The sequence below is a fragment of the Camelus dromedarius genome, chromosome 12, assembly GCF_036321535.1.
Source record: "Camelus dromedarius isolate mCamDro1 chromosome 12, mCamDro1.pat, whole genome shotgun sequence".
Lineage (NCBI taxonomy): Eukaryota > Metazoa > Chordata > Mammalia > Artiodactyla > Camelidae > Camelus > Camelus dromedarius.
This window is the reverse complement of record NC_087447.1, coordinates 33,184,637-33,198,554: the sequence shown is the minus strand read 5'-3', so window position 1 is coordinate 33,198,554 and position 13,918 is coordinate 33,184,637. Positions and strand designations below refer to the sequence as shown.

At 43.6% G+C, this 13,918-nt stretch overlaps 1 protein-coding gene across 2 annotated transcripts in view; it reads left to right on the top strand.

Annotated features, from left to right (window-relative positions):
- The window catches only part of NELL1 (neural EGFL like 1), a 746,857-nt gene that overhangs the window by 378,402 nt on the left and 354,537 nt on the right, over positions 1-13,918 (top strand). The window lies entirely within an intron of this gene.

Genomic DNA, 13,918 nt, shown 5'->3' with positions numbered 1-13,918 from the left:
TATGAGATGTGTTTTCCATATTTATATATTTGTAGTGAGTTCTTTGTCCTTTAAAATGCAGAGTCTTCCCTAGATCAGCTAGCATTTGTTTTCCCCCTTTTGGCATTAATTTTCCCATTCTGGTTGATAAGTTGAGTGTAGGGAAACCTTTAAAGTATTGGGAGACTCAAATAGCTGGGATGTTCGAGACATAGAAAGCATCAGAAAATACCTTCAAATTGTAGTCATCTGATTCTGAATTTTGATGAACTCTTGAAGAACTGTGTCTGGAGAGTTCTTGCTTGTGAATTCTCCAAAACCTTAGGGTATCTTCTCATTAAGAGGCTTTTTTTTTTCTTCAAGCAGGTGGTCCCTTTGACTTGGTTATATGAAAAATGCAGTGTTGTTCTGAGGCGGCAGGTATCATCCCTGCCTGTCGGTGTGAGAGGGGCATTGGGGACCATCCCTGTCTCAGCCAGAGGGTGTGTGGTCCAAACGACTGTTAGGGCAGCAACCCACGCTGAGCGGCTTACAGTGCGGGGGAGGGAATCGAGTGAAGATACAGCCTGTCATGCTTCTCTTGGCCTCAAGCAAACCATTTTTTTTAGGACAGGTTGGAGCAGCTCACAGCTTCGGAGCCAAGCCCACCAGGGAAGCCAGAGAGCGGTGCCCTCTCTCTATTTTTAGGATTTAGAAAAATGACAAGTCACAAAATAGCACTGGCATGTTATTGTGCGTACCTCTCAAGGCTGCTGGCGTTCTGAGTGTGCTCCACTACTGCCTGGACCCGTTTTATTTTATTTCATCTCTTCTCTGATCTTTTTTTTTTTTTCTCTTGACTCTGTACTCTTGGCTATGTTACTGTAGCTTTTCCCCTTGAGTCTCCTTTCATTCCTTTCCCCTTTTCATATTTGCTTCATTAATGTGTTTGTTATTATTTATGGCAGAGCCCAACAAATGATGGTTTAAATGAGAGATTGAGGGTCCAAAGTGACTTAAGACAGAAAGGAACAAGCGTTGGCGAGAATATGGAGAAATCTGGAACTCTTGTGTCTCATTGGTGGGGATGTCAAACCACGCAGCTGCTGTGGAAATCAGTTTGGTAGTCCCTCAGAAAATTAGAAATAGATTACAAGTCATATGATCCAACAGTTCCACAACTGGGTATTTTAAAAAGAATTGGAAGCAGGGTCTTTAAGAGAGATTTGTATGTACGTGGTACTAGCGGCATTGAACACGAGCTAAAAGGTGGAAGCCACCTGTGTGTCCCTCGGCAGATAAGTGGCTAAGCAAAATGTAGTCTATACATGCAGTGGAGTATTACTCAGCCTTTTTAGCAGGGACATTCTGATATGTGCCACGCCATGCAAAAATTGTAGGGAACATTAAACTAAGTGAAACAAGCCAGGCACTAAAAGACAAATACAGTATGCTTCTACTAGATGTGGAACCTAGCGTGGTGAGATTCACAGAGACAGGAAGCAGGAGGGTGGTGGCTACAGGCTGGGGAGTTCTTGTTTGGTGGGTGTAGAGGTTCCGTTCTGTAAGATGAAGAGAGTTTTGGAGGTGGATGGTAGTGAGGATTGTGCATTATGAATGTAGTACTTCATACCTCTAAACTGTACACTTAAAATAGGTTATGATGGCCAATTTTATGTTATGGGTACATTACCATAATAAAAAAAGTTGCAGAAAAATGCCATTGGGAACAGATCTCTTCCTGTTACTAAGCCAAACTAGAAATCACATTTACCATGGTTCTTGCATCCTTCATCCATATTGGACGTCAGATAGTGATTTTCATTCATCATTGAATTAATTAATTTATTAAGCAATTATCATTTGAGAAATCTACTGAGCGTCAGGTATTATCCTAGGTGCTATGAATAGACCAGTGAATAAAGCAGCGAAAAATTCTGATACCAGCGGAGCACAGGCTCTAGTTGGGTGGAGTCAAACAATACACAGTAAATACCTAGTATGCCAGGTGATAAAAACCGTGGGGAGAAAGGAAGTGAGGGAAGGTGCCGGGGGCACTAGGGCGGGCAGTGATGCGCTTGTACGTGGGGTAGTCCTGAAAGGTCTCATGGAGGAGGGGCAACTTAGCCAAGACTCAAGAGAGAAGGGTGAGGCAAGCACGAGCCCTGCTGATCGGTGGGATCACAGTGTTCCCGGCTGGGGAGCAGTCAGCTGCTCAGTGACAGGATTCACTAGGGAGGCTTGTAGAATCAGTAAACTCCAATCAGCCCTTCGACATCCCACGAGTGTCTGGTACTCTCCAGGGGAACAGATTGCATGGGCTTCATTGGCTGTTATGTGTGGCAAAGACAGACTGCTTTACACAGACTCTGGGAAGGCCATCTTCTTAAGAGTTAAAGATGACAGAAGTCAGGCCATTGGATAAACAGGAAGTTACTGTATTTTTTTCTTTAAATAGAAAGTGTAGCTTGAATGGCCCGAGCCATTACTAGGACAATACCCTTTTGAGAAGAACAGAGTTCAGGAAGCGGCATTTGAACGCAGCATGCAGGGAATTCAGTTCTTATGTCCCATTACTGTTAACAAGGTCTCCACATTTAATTCCACAGGGTAAATGTGGCTACTCTAGAGTTAGGACCAGAAGATATCTTTAAGCAGCCGGGAAGCTGAAAGAGCTTTGCTTTTTTCTTTATTTTTGTATCTGTGGTGTTCCATTTTCCCTGCTGTTGCTAAACAATTCAGAAAAGAAAAGAATGTTACAGCCCTGACTTTTTAATGCCGAGGACAAGCACATTATGCGATCGGTCCCAAGACACACAGGCTTTTGCAAGAGGGTCAGTATTTTGTGTATGTTGGTTGGCAGTAAGTTCTTTGGGGCTGTGCAGTCAATTGGCTTTGTTCTTGTAGCTGGAAGAAAAGTGAGGACTGTGTGTATGAAATGCACAGAACTAACCTTGTGGTCACGGTCCATAAGTGGGCAGCACAGTGACAGGTCATAGATAGACTGTGGGCACCAATGAGCAGTGCAGCTTGCCTCCAAAGGAACGATTGTCTGAGAACATCTGATGACATAAGGTAATTGTCTTGAAGCCCGATTGAATGTGGGCTGTGGTACCACACTGAGCATCACTCCTGGGGTGTCACGGTGCCTCATGCTGAACTTTTTCCTCCTGCAGCCTGGCATCAATGTTCACTCAAATATGGTACCCATTTATTTACTTCTGAAAATAATTTCTAATATAGAGATGATAATATTATATACATCATATGATAATAATAAAGTCAGTAGACAGCTTCTGTGGGTATAATTGTTTGGGTGATGTATAGTAAGCAAATAATGTGGATGGATCACCACTCACAACAAAAATGCCAAGGATTAGTTTGCCGAAAGGAATGGAGTAGAGAGGAAAGAATTCTGTACTGGTTACTACGGAGACTTACTTTAATCCAGGATAACACAGTACATACCCCCAGGCAAGTCATTTTATCTCTTTGGGCCTCAGTTTTCTCATCTATCACAGGGGAATGTTAGATTATAAACTGATGTCCAGAGGGCCCAGTAAGCGCTTACCTCTTTGAAGCCAAGAATCATGGCTTTTTGTCTCTTTGTCCACAGAGCCCGACATAATAATAGGCACTTTTTGTTCCCTTTTCTTTTTTTCCTTAAATGCACATCTACAACGATTTGGAGCATTTTTGCAATTTTGTTTGATTTGTAGAACTTTTTTTTTTAAAGGTGCCTTTTAGTTTTATATTTACAACTTTTTAATTGATGTTTTAAAAGAATGTGTGAACATCCTACTGAAATACTCTTTCTTTGGCAGTGTTTCTTTCACTGAATATTTCATGTGACTTCTGCATATTGACTCAGGCCATAATGATGTTTTATTAACCACTATTAACTTGTGACTTGGAATTATCGTACCAGTGATCAAAGACCCTTCCTTTGCATGTCGGGAGATTTCTGTGAAGGAGAATGGGGGAGATACAGGTTTGGGATGGACAGCTGGTCTCCCCTTTGAAGTCCTTTTCATGCTGAGTTTTGTAGATGCTTTTGAACACTTGTTGACAAATGTCACACCTCTGGCACTCACCCTGCTTCTTTGTTTAAACTGATGCCCACAGATCCAAAGCAGCAACATGGCTGCTTACAGGGTGATGGTAATGGCTGCCCGTGGTGCCTTTCCTCAAGGGCTGGCCTGTAAGGGGGGTGAGTGGAGGGGACAAGAGGCGATGGAGGATCACAAAAAGAGTAGAAATTAAATCAGAAGACCTATATTCAAGTCTCGTCTTGGACTATGACTAGTTTTATGACTTTGGACAAAATGCTTTACATTTGGGAGTTCAGGATTTGCAGATACACACTACTGTATATAAAATAGATAAACAACAAGCTCCTGCTGTAGAGCATGGGAAATTATATTCAATATGTTGTAATGGCCTATAATAAAAAATATGAAAAGGAATATACATAAATATATCTATATATACATATATATATAAATGAGTCACTATGCTGTATACCAGAAGTTAGCATAACATTGTAAACTGACTATACTTCAATACAAATAAATAAGAATGAAAAGAGAACAAAAACACTGTGTGGGGGATGCTTTACACAACTGTCCACTTTCTTCTTCCGTAAATTGAGGATGGAGGCCTCTGTTTTAAGGCCTCTTGAAGCTTATGATTCTAAGTGCTTTGAGGGACTGAGGAGGTCAGTGGAAAGGCAGCCCTTCAGGCTGGGATGATCAGAGAAAACCTTGAGGTAGCAGTTTCGGAGCTGTGAAATGGCATTTAGTTACTGCTGGGACCTCGAGGAGAGACTTTCCGGGTGGAGGGACTAGGGTAGAGGCAGGCCGAGGCCTGTAGATCTGGGGGGCGGGGGGGTGTTTTACCTGCCCGGCAGAGAGAGCTCTTGAGAGGGTGGGACACCCTCAGCCACAAAGGCTTCCATGCTGCTTTGGCTTCTTGACTTTTAAATCCCTGATTTTGGCAATTCTCATAATCCTTCATTCAACAGCAGCTATTTCTGGAATGTCAGCTTCGTTCCAGACCCTCTTTGTGTGCTGGGGATATAGTAGTGGCTGACACAGTCCTTGTTCTTAAGCAGTTTTAGAGACTTCAGTGGCATTTGTGTCCCTCCCGCCGCCCATGGAATTGGCGCGGGCAGAGGAAGAATTCTGGCACAGCTTGAAGTATCCCTTGAGAGACAGCTGTGTACAGGCTACAACAGCCTACTGAGTGGAGCTTGCTTTTTGAACGCCAAATCCAAATACATGGGTATGGGGGTATGACTGTGTAGTGCTTGGAGCTAGTGAAACTGGTTGCTAACTAAATGAACTTGTGCACATTTCCTAACTTCCCTGAAGTTTGATCTCTCATCTATATAATGTGCATAATATTATGTCGTAGAGTGAGTTTGAGGATGAAATAAAGTACTGATGTAAAACATTTTGCCTAAAATACACGGAGAAAAGTGCATCAGGCCAGCGTCCTAGAGGAGACCCCCACATAAAGACCTTGAGTTGGTGGGGAAGCACGGCAGTCAGTGTGGCAGTGAAGTCAAGAGATCATAAAATGGAAGCAAAAGGATGAAAGAGCTGGTGGTTGGCAGCATTGCTGGGGGAGCATATAGAGACTTCGAAATGTGAAGGTGGAAAAGATTCCGTTGTATTTGATTAGAAGAGAGTCACTGGCAATCTTCCACAGAGCAGAATCATTGCTGTGTCCAAGAACAAGGTACAAAAAGAGGTATTTTGATAGAAAGTTGAGCAATGGTTAGAATTTGGAGGGTTTTGGCAGTCAAGTGGGAGAAAGAATTGTCAAGAAACCTAAAAGGGACAGCAAGGTCAAGTGAAAGATACTTTGTCCAATCGCAACTTGGTTTTTAAGATGAATAATATTTGAAGGTTATATGGGAGAAGTGAGTTGAAGCTGCGTAAGAGGACGGCATCCTTGTGGGCAGGCTGGTGCGGATGGAGGAGCTGGCTTTGTGGAAGTAGACAGAAGCCTTTCATTGTAAAACTGGAAGGAAGGCTCAGAGGGTGGATCCGGGGGGAGGGGTCTAGTGTGAAAGCCGTGTATACTTGTAGAGATCCACGCCTGGCAAGGCACTAGATCCAGCTTTTCTTTCAGAACGTTTTCTGCAGCAAGTTTTCCTTCCTCTATCTTTCGCAAACCAGTTCTACCTTATGTAAATAGAAAAGTAAGGTTTTCCCCCCGGAGGGGCCTTTGAAATATAGTATATGCTTTATTGCTCTGTCACTTTCTCTGCACTTTGTTTTGCGAAGGTGTTTTGCTATCTGAGAGTGGGGAGAGCCCGATGGCATTATTAAGCAACTAAATCTGGGGTTGAGAGCTCTGCATGAATGGCGTTTAATTCTCATTCCCTCAGTGCTCTTGGGGAAATCTCGTAATTGCTCTCTCGGTCTCCCCATCTGCAAAACTGGTGTAAAACCACCCTTCTCCTCCCTAGGGCAGTGGGAGGATTACTAAGTTAATGTTTTATAAATCACCAAAGGATTCTAAATGCAAAGTGCTATCATTACCCACCTACCAGATACGATGGCGCTCATAATGATATATTTATTACCTCATGTTCATTTCCACGGCAATAGCCTGTGCATTTGTAAAGAGATTATGCTTCCTCTGCCAGGGCACCAACAGAGGCAGACCATCTATCACCTGGAGACACAGCGACAAGAAGGCGAGAAGTGGATGTGCGGTTTGTTTTGACCTAAAATGTTGTTTTGGGTGCGCAGCCTGTTGCGAAATTTTCTCTTGGAAACAGAAATCTGCCCCCTGGTTCTTTCCTTTCATTTCTTTTTCTTCTCTCTCCTTCTTTCCCACCTTGTTGGAAAAACATTTAAAACAAAAGGAGACATGAATGCTTCTTGGGACTTGTGGAGTTCGGGGTGTCAACATAAGAAATTTGAAATTCAACTGTGAGTAGGCGTGGTTTGTCTCAAGGAGTGCTTAGCAACATTTAAAAGCCCATTCAAACGACAATAAAGCCAAGAATGTGATGATTTGTAATTAGGAAGGTGTGATAGTTCCTGTTTGAAAGTGTGGCTGAGGGAGGGGTCCTTCCTCTTTGCAATGTATCAGTGCAAGGGGGTCTCTGTGTGTGGTCTTGGGTCAAGTTTCTTGGATTATTAGGGATCCCAGCATAAAGTTCATCATATTCTAGGAAATACTTGGCTCTGTTTCAGTTAAGTCAATGAATGAATGATAATGCAGTTTATCACGTGATGTTTTCATTGGAGTACTTTTGTGAGAACAATAGAAGTGGGAAATACTGAGGGTGGTGCTTCTTCTAACAGAGGCGTAGTGAATTGTGTCCTCTAGGTAACACGGGGATGGCATGGGTAGAGTCAGAACAGACAAGCCCATCTCACCTCCACCCCCTAAAATACTGTCTCAAAATAGGGGAGCGAGCCTTCTTCATCAAGTAACAGATTGGCCCTTTTTCATACTTTCTCTCAGCTGCAATTTTTCTAAATGTGCCCTCATGACCAGTGAGGCTGGGACTGGTACCATCAGTTCAGTCCTCATCTGGACTCAGGGTCACTGTATTTGCTGTTCCCTCTGCCTGGAATGCCTTCCCTCTGACATCTCACTTCCTTCAGGCCTCTAACCAAAGTCTTTATCTCACTGAGGCTTCCCTGGCCACCTTTCAGAGATTTCTGAGTCCCTGCTGACACTTCCTTTTGCCCTTCCCTCTTGTACTTTTCCTCCTTAAAATGTATCAGTATCCAGCACTGTATGTGTTTTGCTCAGACACCTTATTTATGGTCTGGTTCTGCCACTAGAATCTAAACTCCGAGAGGGCAAGGGTTTCTGTCAGTTTTCCTCAGAGCTATAGACTAGCTTCTAGAATAGTGCCTGGCACAGAGTAGGTACTTAATAAATATTTGTTTATATGAAAAACTTGACCAATAAATATTCTGTGTACTGTGGTGGACGCTAAAGATACATTCAGTTGCAAGTAGTAAACAAACAAACAAACAAACAAATGCATTTCAAAGTAGCGTATGCAGTAAGGGAGATTTATTGACTCATGTACACTTAAGTCCTGAGGTCAAGCAAGTTTGAGGGCTGGTTTGACACAGCAGTGCAGGGATGTCAAAGGACCTGGTTCCTTTCCTTTCACTTCTTTTTCTTCTCTCTGCTCTGACTTCCACGACTGCAACCTGGTACTAAGCCTCTTGGGGTCTCAGTATCTCATCGTGATTCCAAAATGGGTGCCAGTAGCACATTTTCTTTCATGTCTGAGGAGACACAGGGCTGTTCTCTGAGAAACTCTTATCAGAAGAGCTAGGGAGCCTGTTTCCCAGAAGCCCCCAGCTCGTATGTCCACACTCGCACCAAACGTGGTGGCCGGCGTTTACCGCGATTAGTGTTGGTTTTAGTCACATGCTCATCTCAAGAGCCTGGGTTGGACTGATGTCTCCTAAAGCACCTGTGTGTGTGTGTGTGTGCGTGCGTGCGTGCGTGCACGTGTGTGTGTGTGTTGGGGGGGCACCCTAATGAAAATCTGAATACTGATTAAAAGTAAAACAGAGAGAACTACAAAGCCTTCTAAAACAGACAAGATGGCTTGTTTCACAAAGGCTCAGGTCTTCTGCAGGAGTTAAGTATGGAATTAGACTCATGCTACGTGCTATGAAATGGGAACATAGATGGGAGGGTTTCATGAGACCACATATACAGAGCTCTTGGAACTTTTGGACACATTGGGGTTAATAACTGCTGTTAAAATTGCTTTTATTGTTATTTCAATACACAGAAGAAGCCTTGGGAAAGTTATTATGGCAGTCATCTCTCTTGGCCATCACCAGCTTTGGACCGGGATTTAGCCACAGTGCTAAAAGTCTGCAGTTAATTAACCCTAAGGCATTTGCTTCAGCTCATAAAGCTCTCAAATGGTAAAATGTATCCAATCATTTATTTCCTGTTTAGGTCATTATTATAAAGAAGAGAAAGAAGAATTTAAATGGTTTAGACTCAGACTTTAGTACATTGCCAGCTCTTCAGTGGAAACTTTTTCTCCAGAGTTAAATTGGAGACTTTTAAGTTAGAAGGGAGATTAGTGGTCATAGAGCTATCATCCTCATTTTAGGAATGAAAAACTGAGACCCAGAGAACTTAATTTACTCCAAGGTTGTACAGGTGACAGAACTGGTTTTTGAAGCCAGATCGGCAGATTCTGATTAAGTTTTTTTTGAGATTATGCGTCAGAATGTTCTGCTATTCACATTGGAGAAAATACATGAATAATTGTTGTTACAGACTTTGCAAAGTGGTCTACCTGTGTCCTAGGAGAGCAAGAAACTGAGTGCTTTGGAAGATTTAGTTTTCACAGATGAAAAATGGTCAATTTGATCATTTTGAGAAATTGGAGACTCAATTTTATTCCATCTTGTGCCACATGCACATCCATTGCACACACGCGTGATGTCTTTGCAGAGAAAAATCTTGCTTGATTAAACTAACTGATCTTAAAAATCAAATTGGAGATCTCAAAGCTCAAAAGAAGTAAAATCTCACTAGAAAATTTTAAATTTTTGACACTCAGTTAATTGTCCCTTCAGGACATGGTCTGAACCTAGTGCCCTCTCTAAGCCTCCCCTCCCAGCAAAACCCTAGATTTTCTCTAACCATTCAGAGCTGGAGAGTTTTGGGAAGAAGCACATACCATTGGGTTGCCACTCCCTGGTGGTGTTTTATCCTTCTGTCTCATTGTGTGACCTTGGATGAGCCAGTTAACCTCTTTGTGCCTCAGATAATAAAAGCCAGTCCCTCCCGACAGCACAGAGATGTGGTAAAGATAAATTATGCTTCAGTGAATTTTGAATAAGAAATCTGTGAAGATAAATGGATAATAGTATTTGAACCTTATAAATCCAAGGAGGAATGATAAAGAAGGTGATTAAGGAAACAGAACAGTAGCTTAGAGCAGAGGGCAAACTCTCAGCACCTAGCAACGCAGAAAGCAATGGTGCAAACGCCATTTCATGTCCCCTGCTTGCTTCTTTTTCTCTCTGTATCTCTCCTGTCAGTCTTGAATAGAGTCGTGACTCGTGGGCAGATGCTCTGAAACCAGATTCTAGCCCTGTCTCTTTTCTCCATTCCTTCAAACGTTGCGAGCTGAGGATAACTGCTGGTTAGCAGATCTCCTGTTAGGATGAGCCTTTCAATTCCTCTTAAGAAAAATGCATTGAGTGATACTGGAATATAGATGGTAAACAGTGGGTTGTGTCACTCAACACCTGTTCAACTCCTAACAGTATGCCTTCCTGTTCCATGTTGGCTGGAATGCTTGAATCTACATTTCCCAAATTCCCTACTATCAAGGTCCCAAGCATGGCTAAGTATGACTCAGGGTTGGCCAGATGGGTGAGTTCTTGGAGGCTTTGATCAGGAAATGAGTTTTGTGGGAGGAAATAAAGTGACAGAGGTTTCCATCATGCTGGCTTAAATCATGGCAGAGGCAGTGGTATCAGTTTTCTGGTTTTTTTCTGGTGCCTTTCTGATTTCACACCTTTCTGATCCTGGCAAAGTGAGAATGGTTCTGGGATGGTGGCAGCTTTCTGATTCTGTAGCCTCCTGAGTGCAGCCTAGGCAGCATCCTCCTTGGTGGGGCAGTTCTGTGGTGTGGTTTGGGGAACTGTTCCTGGAAGTTCAGCCTGGAGTCGGTTTCTTCAGCCTTTTCCTCTTGCTGCCTCTTTCTCACCTAGAATAGGATACAGTGAAGGAGCTTGGGTCCTGCTGACCATGGAACCAGCATATCATTCACTCTTGGACTACCTGCCTCTGAATTGCTTTGCCTGGGAGAGAAATAAACTTCAGTATTTAAGCCCTCATAATCAAGTCACTGTTTTTTGTTGCTGAAGCCTAATCCTAACTGATACATGGGCCCCGTGGAAAAGGAGCACAGTGTGACATAAATAAAACTGTCCCCAGGCATCTGGGAGCTGAGTGTGCTTCCTTCTGGGCCTGAGTTATATGTAAGTAGGATGAGGTTGAGATACATACCAATGTACAAATATTCTCAAAAGGGCAGCTTGAGTGGGATGCAGGCAGAAGAGGACGGTCTGGGTGAGGATTTATGCAGTGACTGTATGCATGTGTTTCCAGGCCAAACTCCTTCTTTATGCTCTTAGCAGTAGCCTTCTTGAGTCTGGATTTGGCCATTAAGCGCCAGAATCGAAGATAACTTTGCCCTCACTTACTGGAGCTTGAGGACAATTCTGGATAAACGTTGTGTAGCAGGGCAAACTTTTTATTATCTTAATAGCTGGTCAGAGAATTCCTCTCTGAGAGAGATTTTTTTGTTGAGGAAAAGAATTCATTAAGCTCAGTGGCTGGAATTGAGGAATGGAAGGAGTGAGTAGTTGACCGTAGCAGGATACAGGCCTGTGAAGTTGATGGAGGAGAAAGGAGAGCAGAGGGGAGAGAACAGCCAGCGATGTGATGTGATGTTGGGACATTGTGTGGGTGAAATGGCTAGCAGAAAATCCTAAGTAGTGGAGTGACAGAGCACTTGTAAGACCAAGGATATCTTATGTTCAGTGTGTTATGTTGGCATAGCTGGGAGGTAAGGCTTTCCTCTTAAATGTCAATGTATCTTCTTATACAGACACATATTATGAGGGTGCTTTTCCTTTTTCAGCTCTTTCCCTCTTTATTTCATTACTTCAGGAGTTAAGGGAGGAGCTGAGTTTCACATCTAAGTTGATGTCATGGGAAGCGTAAACAGCACCCCTCAAACAGTAAAACTACCCATAGGCTTAATGAATTTATCCAGACTGATGTCTCAGTCCCAGCCTGTTGAGACTGACATAAAGCTAACATAAGGCGAACTTGGACAGTTGTGCAGTTACGGGTGTGGACCAATCTGTGAGTTCAAAGAATCCCAAGCCACAGTTAGGTGATGTTTCTTTCCAAGAAGCTCTCTGTAGACAGACTCTCCATTGTAAAGTCTCAAGGGTACTGAACTATCCATCGAGGTTTCAGCGTAGAGCAGCAGGTGAGACTTGGAAGGTAAAAGAGATGATGCCATGTTGACCTGGTGAAAGAGGTCTGCGTCCTAAGACCAGTGGAAGGACAGAGAGCAAGGAAATGGACCATGGGGCCACCAGTAGCAAAAAGTAGGGAAAAGGGAGATAAATAAGGAATAGACTCAGAAAAGCAGAAAAAGGGAAAGTGTCAAATCTGGATTGAAAGGAAGGACACACATCACATCTCAAAATGCTGTCTCAAAACAAGGGAGAAAGGGAAGGACAGTGGAGAGCTGGGGATCATTTTGGGGAGAATGTGTGAGCTTAAGGAATGGAGGCATCTCTAAGGGAAGCAGCTTGACAAGGGCAGAACGGTATATATAACTGCTTTGCAGGAAACCTCGAGTGGGCCACGTAGTGGACCATGGGAATGATGCTGTGGAAGAGGAAGGGAACACCCTAGGATAAGTTCCTGTGAAATGGAAATTAGAAGTGAACCACTATTTTTGTTGCAGATTGAATCTAAGGAGACTTAGATTATGACTGAGTCAGGGAATTTGAGATATGTGAAATCTGCATTCACGCTCACATCCCTGCACCTCTTTTTGTGTTGGAGACTGCAACTGAGAACATAAGCTCTTCCCAAACAGCTCGTGGGAAGCTGTGGGTTTCCAAATCGGTCAGATTATCTATCTATCTGTCTACCTAGAGATCTAGAAAGACAGAGTGAATACAGGTTTTATCCCTGAGCAATGGCATCCTCTCTCCCATGCTGTGGTTTTCCTTCCTACTTTGTCACTAGGGTCTTATTCCCAGGGGAAGGCTCCTGGGTACAAGGAGAAGTGGACATTTTCACCCCAGACGTCTGTTGCTCTTAGTGTGTCTGGTTCAGGAGCGTAACGGCAGTGAAGGTAGCAGCCACAGCAGGTGGAAGGCCCGGATGTCCACTTCAAGAACTAAACTTGATCTGAAGGCAGAGAGAGAGTCACTGAAGAACTGGCCTGAGTAGACTGCTAACTAGGACCAGTGGTTTCAGTGGCAGAACATGCTGTAATTGGAGAGCAAGGGAATGCAAGGCTGACAAGCCCTGAAACCAAGGGTGAGGTTGGTACTGAACGCAAGTCTGTGTGCCCGACGCACTGTGAAGCCAAACAAACTGAAACGCTGGAGTTTGGAGCAGAGAAAGGTTATTGCAGGGCAAGCAGGATGGGGTGGCTCATGCCCAAGAAAACTCTGAACTCCTCGAAGGGTTTCAGCAAAGCATATTTCAAGGCCAGATTAGGGAGGGGGTGGGTCACAGGGTATGTGATCAGCGTGCACAGTTCTCTGAAGGGTTGATGTTGAAGTAACAGGGTGGCGACACTGTCGACCCCTAGGTGCCGGAAGGTCTGGGGGCCAGTGCTCAGGATCATTAATTTCTTCCATTTGATGGTGGTTTTTAGCATATGAAAAACTCAGTCAGTATGCACGAGATCCTGTTAACTGGGTACTTCAGAGAGGAGTTCCAGCAGAGGATATGGGGGAGGGGTCTGTCCCCCCTCCCATGAAGGCCCCACAGGGTCCTGCTTGCTTACAAGGTGGGGTTTCGCTTGACAGAGTCACCCCTAAAATGCTGATCTGTAGTGCTCTTCATCTCAGGCCCTGGAATTGGACAGACCTGATAGGAATGCCCACTCCATCACTTCCTGGCATGTACCTGTGGGCAAATCATTTTAATTTGTCTCTTCAGTCACAGAACTTAAAGAATAATAATACTCAGCATATAGAGTGTTTATGGTGATTAAATGAGTTAGTACATGTAAAGCACTTGAAAAAAATGCCTGCCAATCTTTAAATCAATAAGTAAAAGAGGCAATGTTGATAGAGGGGAAAATTGCTTTTAATCAGAATGTCGGCAGTCTGGCGAGATGGTGAGCTTATGTCCCCAGGACTGTCTCTGAAGATTTTGCTCAGCC